At 28.9% G+C, this 7,648-nt stretch overlaps 1 long non-coding RNA gene across 1 annotated transcript; it reads right to left on the bottom strand.

Annotated features, from left to right (window-relative positions):
- Positions 1–5,772: 5,772 nt before the first annotated feature.
- LOC131612745 (uncharacterized) lies at positions 5,773–7,135 on the bottom strand. Its single transcript, XR_009287469.1, has 3 exons — positions 6,926–7,135; positions 6,342–6,620; positions 5,773–6,243 (listed from the first exon to the last, which is right to left on the bottom strand). It is a non-coding gene; the product is annotated as an uncharacterized LOC131612745 (long non-coding RNA).
- Positions 7,136–7,648: the final 513 nt, after the last annotated feature.

The raw sequence follows: 7,648 nt of genomic DNA on the forward strand, positions 1-7,648 counted from the left end.
TCCATTGTAATTAAATTTTATGTTTTTAATTGAGAAATAAAAGGAAAAATAAATAAAACTTAAGTTAAGAAAAAATAAAAGAAAACCTTTTAAAAATAAAAAATTGAAGAAAAAATTTATTAATTGAAGTTGTCTAAAATAATGTTAGTGATCCTGAGGTAATTTAAGATTAAACTATTTTTCATTGAAATTTTATATATATATATATATATATATATATATATATATATATATATATATATATATATATCAATCCACCCATAACTTAGCATAGAGTTTAGGATAACCCATAACTTTAGGGAGGCCAATTTTTGTGCGGACTCCTTGGCTAGCATTGGTTTAATCTTAGAGAAACCAAAACTACTATCTTTTATAATTTTGTTCACAATGATATCATTAGAGATTACTTGCTTGACAAGGATGGTACCCCTAGGCTTAGGCTTTGTCATTGAGGGGTCTTGGTTTGGTCCCCTTGTGATGTATTGTTCTCTTTTTGTTTAATGATATCTTTTCCTTTGATTTAAAAAAAAAAAAAATCCACCCCTTGAATATTTTAGTCATTCGGCGAAATTTCATTTTTGTCTTTACTTCTGTAGATGTATCTCCGGAATCACTTTTTTTTAAATTTGATTTTTTTTCGGAGGTGCATCTACGGATATGTTAAAAACACGGTGAATCTTTGGAAAATTGAAATTAATTCAGTTCATGAAATCTTCCGTAGCTACATTTACGAAAGGTCTTCAAACTAAAGTGTTTTATAGATGTAGTTACGTAACATTCTACGAGCACTTAGACCAGTGCGGTGCACGGGTAAAATAGTTTTTAAGTAAAAAAAAAAAAAATTTAAAAACACTTATTATTTAGAAATTTAATTTATAATAAAATTATTATTGTATAGATAAAATGTCGTTGTTATTAATAGTATACATAAAATGTTGATTTAACTTTTTTTTTTAGAATTATAGAACAATTTAAACATTTCTAATTTATTAATAATTTCTATAAGTCATATTATATTGATGTAAGTAATTTTATAAACCATATTATGATTTTTAAAAAAATTATTAGAAATATATTGATGTAAATAATTTTGATATAAGTTGCATTTGTAAATAAAATATAAGTTAATGATTTTGATCTTTTATATTATTATTTAACTGTTTAAAACAAATTTAAATAAAAACAATAAATACAAAAATGTTATTTATTTATAACATCAAATTAATAATTAAAGTAGAAAATAAGTATAAATGTGAAATTAAATTAGAAAAATCACAAATTTTATAAATTTTATAAATGGTATAAGATAAATAAATTTAATTATAAAGTTAAATAAATCAGAGACCTGAGGAGACAAATACTTCAATTCATCTTTTAAACTTCTATCTTATACTCTTCAAGTTCTTCAACAATTTTTTAACCCAAAAAATATAATTAAAATTTATATATTTAAAAATGAAAATACTTCTTTTAACCGATCCTCTTTTATAACTCAAGTTCTTCAATATTAGTTTCTAATACTTTAAGGAAATTTCTTTACCCACCTCCCTACTTTCTTGGTCACCTCTGATGAAAAACTATATATACCCCTTACTTCGGAAATGCATTTTCGAAATGCAAGAAAATGCTGTTTTCGGAGATGCATCTCCGAGAGGCCTTTTTTTTTTCAAAATTTGTCTTATTTCGGAAATGCATTTCCGAAAACACCATTTCGGAAGTACATTTCCGAAATACTGCGCGTTTTACAGAATAAGCAAAACAACCCCCCTCCCCCATTCATTTTATCCTAAATCTTCTTCCAAACTTCCTCTTTTCAAAATTTCTGCAAAAGCAAGTGTGTGAACTAGTCAGAGATTGCCAAAGGCGACCCAATCTCAACCTAAATCATCTCAATCTCTATTAGTGGTAAGTTTATCAATTTTTTTCAATTTTTAGATCCATTATTCATATCTCTATTAGGGTGTTTAGAACTTGCGAAAATTATATTGGGGTAGGTTGATACTGCTATTTAGGTTGTTTAGATTGATTAAAATTAGTTTTGAAGATGGATTTTGGGGTCTGCCATGGAAGTTGCAAAAAACTGCTTTGCAGAGGTGTTTCGGAAGTTCATTTCCGAAAACACCTCCATTCCCAGTTTCGGAAATGAACTTCCGAAGTGGTTCAGAATTGAACTTTTTTTTATTTTTCAATTGTTTCGCATTCTTATTGATTTCAATTGTTTTCAGGAACATGGCAGGCAACCCAGCACGCATCAGACAGGGTAGAGAGACCCAGACTGCGTCGGCTAGACGCGAGCGGGCGGCGCAGCTGGCGTCGACGCAGGGACGGGGGCAGGGACGGGGACGTGTGCGAGTTCCCGTGCAGATGATACTCAGGTCACCTTTTGAGGCTGCTCCCGACACAGTGACCCGAGTGCAGCTCACTGGCATATTTGAGGATTGGGAGCGTCATGTGGTCCCGGAGGAGTATCGTCGCATTCGGGTCACCCAGGACTGGCACAGTGTGGAGGGGTATGTCACATGGTTCTATCGGGTGTCACATCCTCTGATGAGACCCGACGCACTCGGTACTCCTAGGTCAGCACACGAGGAGATCCTAGAGAACCAGCAGGCCGAGGATGACCCCGCCATTGATCTTCTGCCGATCTGCCTGCGGATAGAGATGCTTGGGCGGGAAGCGTTGGATCGAGGTATCGTTGATCAAGGCGGTCCAGAGGCAATCGCCGTGATGGAGAGGATCGTCACTGATGCGGGCCGTGCGGCGGCATATAGGCGGCAGAAGAGGTCCCAGGGAGAGAGGGTTAGGCATACCCAGTAGGGGTCGGGTTTATTTCTTTTTTGTATTCGGATTATATATTTCGCACACTATGACTCGGTCTGTATATATTATTTGAATTTTATTTATTATATTAGTATTTATGTTGATATGTCGTTTGTTTTGTTCGGCTTTTCCGTTTTGTATATATTATACGTTTTGTATATCTTTCATATGAGACTATTAGAAAAAACATAAAAAAAATAGACTTCTGCATAATTCGGAAATGCACTTGCCAATTACACTAAAATCTGAAAAAATGTGTTTTCGGAAGTGCATCTCCGAAAACACCCCCATTTGGTGTTTTCGGAGATGCATTTCTGAAGTCTGGGAAAATTTAAAAAAAAAAATACTTCGAAAATGCATTTCCGAAGCAGGGGTAAACTGGGGTTTTCGCTGGGGTGACCCCCATAAGGAGGTGGGTAAAGAAATTTCCAACTTTAAATATACACATAAAAAAACATAATTAAGAATTAGAAAACAACAAAATTAGAAACACGAAAAAATTCAAAATATGCACCTGTGGAAGAATATATAACTAAAATTGAGTGAGAGAATGAAAACCATAAATTTAAAATTATTGTTTCTTTAAATATTTGTATGAGAAATAAAAACCATAAAATGAAGGAAATAATTTACCACTACACATAAAAAAAACTAAGAATTAGTAAATAATAATAACATTAAAACATATGAAAAGAAAATAAAATAAAACATATGAAAAGAAAATAAAATTAAAATATATGAAAAGAAAAGAAAAAATATAGATTTGAAGAAACATAATGTGTGAAATTTATTTTACACAATAATCAAAAGACATAAATATAATGTGATTTAGTTTCCAATTCAATAATAATATTTAAATGTCAAAAAATGTGATTTGTCTCATAATAATTATTGAACGTTTCGATTTTCAAAATTAAAGCGGTTAATATTTTTGGAATTATAATTTATTAGATAATATTGTTTATTTAAATTTAAAAATTAGAGTTGGTTTTAAATTATTATTATAATAATGCTAATAATTTCGTAAACATTTCAATTTTCAAACTTTTGTCTATTTATTAAGTAATTATTATCTATTAAAATTTTGTTTATTGAAATTTATTATAATTTTTAAAATATAAATTTTTTATAGTGAAACTCGTATATCATTATTAAAAGATAACATGTTTTAATCTAATAATTAATATTTAATTGTACTATAAAATCGGAAAAAATATAATTGATTCAGTGGAATATATAAGTATCAACTATAATCTTTCCTGTTTATAATATTTGAATAAAAATCATATAATATGAAAATTAAAATTGACTGTTATATTTATTAACACACATTACAAATGGTTTAATAACAAAATTAAAATTGGTAATAATTGATTAGATTTAAATAATTCAATCATATAATGTTTTTTTAAATGTGTTTTATTTAGTTAGATTGTTAAGAAGTAAAAAATGCATTGGTATTAAATTAAAATGACAAATTGGTCATTATTGATTTGATTTCATAAGAAAAAAAATATATATCAAAAGTCTTTCCATTCACAAATTAAATCAAATACTATCTCACTTTAATTACATTATAATATCTTTTGAATTGAATATATTTTAATTAAATTTAACTAATATTGATACGGTGTTTGGTGATACTGTACAAATTGATCCCATAGGACCAAACATTATAGATACCTTGATATATAGGGCTTGGATGAACCCCAAATTGAGAACACATATTGGCTCTCTAATGATGTAATGGGGTAGAGTTTTAGTTTTGTTTGTTCATATGGTGGGCTGGATATATCGCCTTTGTAATTAACGGTTTTTAATAATAAAGTATTCTTATTCCAAAAAAAAAAAAAATTAACTAATATTTATCAAGTTAAAAATGAAAACTAAATGAAAAGATTTTAGTAAAAACTAAAGTGGTAGTTTCTCTCAAATAAAAATTAAAAAAAAACCAGTTTTAACTCTATAAAAATATAATAAACTTTATGTTTTTAAACACACATCCCAATTTGTAATAGATTACAATTCCATCAATATATCACAAAATGATTGCTATCATTAGATTGTCTTTGTAAGAAAATAAGAGTGATTAATTTGTATTAAAATAGTAAATATATTTTGGTTTGAACGAAAATAATAAATATGCTACAAATACAAATTATATCTTTTCATCTTGGTCATAGTTCAAATAATAATATCAGATAATAACTATCATATTTCAAATAGCAACTCTTTATTATATCACAACTAAAATAATAATATTGAAATTTTTATATCAAAATATACCATAAATATATTTTAAACCAAAACCAAAATATTCATCTCATAAATACAAAATTTCCATTATTACAATCTTAAAAGTATAACCTAAAATTAGATAAATTTCCATAGTTAAAACTAAATCATAAATTTAACAAAAAATTATTCAATTTCAATCAAACAATATTTTCATCTTTAATAACAATTTTCAATTTTAAACTTCAAATTAAAATTAAAGTTCAAATCTCAATCACAAAGATTATACCATGAACCTATACAATAACAATTACACACAAATTCTTTCAGCACCATCATTTGATACGGTAAGAACTAATCCTCTATAGATCAATAGGACCCTCTGATTCACATCTTTAATCTACAAACTTTAGTTTCCATAGCTATAAATAATTGGTCATGACATGAACCTTGACACGTGAACATGACCATGCATTAGTTTAATTTAAATTAAATTTTTAAATTTAATATAAATTCCAAATTTGAAACCTATAAAATATGAACGTTTTATATACTTTTATTATAAAATAATACTGAACACATTAGGTCATCTCTAGAGAAAGATTTTAACATTTGCATTATGAAATAATAATGGTATAACTTATAGTAAATGATCTCATCATTTTAATACTAAAAATTCAAGTCAATTAGCATACATGTTCATATTGTTATCTACATGACAATATTCTATAAGGTTATTAACTATTTTTCTGAAACAAATTTGACAGTATCTTCAACTTCATTGCACATCTCATAACCATCAGCCACGTCTAATAAAAGAACCATTCAAACAACTTTCACCAAAGTGTATAATCAGACAAAATAATACTATTGAACCAGGCATAACTATTTTGTTGCTGTAGAGGAGCTCAAAACACTATGGTTATCAGTTATATGCTCAATTGAAACTTTATCTGAAACCACCAATGAAATATTCTCAAATGAACTATCTTTCAAAAGGTTGGAAGAGGTGGATCCATAAAAATGATTTTGAATAACTCCCAGCATGCCATAAAAATTCAATAGTGTGGTTAAGGGTTCCATTGGAATGATTGAAGGGTTCCATTGGAATAGAAGAAACTTCTATATAACTTAATATGGCAATCCTTGAGCATTTGTTATCCTTTTTGTTGGGAGGAACTGTTGATGCTGTAGAGGTATGTCAAACTACTACTTTCATGAAGCAAAAAATATTTATGCATTTGAAATATTATAATAAAGTAAAAAAGAAGAAAACATATATTTACCTGTAGCGTGCCCCATGGTGCATCTCTTTGAAGAATTGTCAGTCTTCACTATGATAAGCATGCATACCATCAAATTCATTCCCAAATTCGATTCCTTCAATGCTGTTGACAGTAAAGCTCGTAACTTTTAAATGAGAAGTGAAACTCAACAGCTGCGACACCACTTTACCACCGTCAAAACAGCTCCGGCGAGCCATCATCGTAGATCCAGAAAACACCAAATCACATTCCCATCATCACCATTGTCGGATTTGCAAGCTTTTGCTGCTTTTGCTTGTTCTTTTTGTCCCAAAAGAATCCATGAAAAACAACAAACAACAAAACATGAATAACAATGGAAAAATCACAAACATAAAGATTAACTTGATTTGAAACCCTAATGCTTTAATCATTGGACCTACTACCAATTTGAAAAAAATTGAATTCGAATCGGTAATTCGTAAAGGTAAAACAATGGAATCCCGACACAGTAGGTTGGAGGATAATAGGTGAATACAAAAACTGAAGAACCATTCAAAAGTTGTATCAAATTGGAGATGAAGATGGCCTATTTATATAAATAAAAAACAGAGTAAAATATTTACCTGAAAAATAGAAATCATTGATGTCAATACACCTGAATCGGCGGCTGGATGCATCAGTAGAAATTGAAGATACCATGAACCAAGTATTGAAAAAGAGAAAGAAATTAATTTGTTGAAGAACCGAGGTTGGAATAAGAAGGGATGGAAAAATTCATTCAATGTGGAAGAAGAAGGGAGGTTGGAACCAGTAACCAAGGCTTGGAAATCCAAGCTTATGGGATTCGGTCCAAGCATACATTATTTAAGTGTCCCATAACAAACAAATTTTGTACGAAAAAATATAAACCGACACAACATTAACTTTTACAAAAGCCCATTAAAAACTTGATTCTCAATGGATGATATTTTTATTTAATTTAAAAAATAATAAAATTATATTAATTAAAACTTTCCTTTTATAGAAAAAAATATAGCAGAATGCATGAGAGAATGTCAAGTGGCAAACTTGCCCAAATTCTCATCTTGCTTTTTTCTATTGTATGATTATATTTTCAAATCAACTACATTTCACCCCTAAACTCCAATTTTTTCAAGAAACGTCAAATTATAGTAAATCAAAGTAATTGTAAAACCTCAATTGCACTATTTTGCTTTACTATAATTTGATGTTCCATTTTTGTTACGGAACACTCTATTTTCAAGACCTTCCGTAGATGTAGCTACGGAAGATTTCATGAACTGAAATAATTTCAATTTTCCAAAGGTTCACTATGTTTTTAACGT

The sequence above is a fragment of the Vicia villosa genome, linkage group LG6, assembly GCF_029867415.1.
Source record: "Vicia villosa cultivar HV-30 ecotype Madison, WI linkage group LG6, Vvil1.0, whole genome shotgun sequence".
Lineage (NCBI taxonomy): Eukaryota > Viridiplantae > Streptophyta > Magnoliopsida > Fabales > Fabaceae > Vicia > Vicia villosa.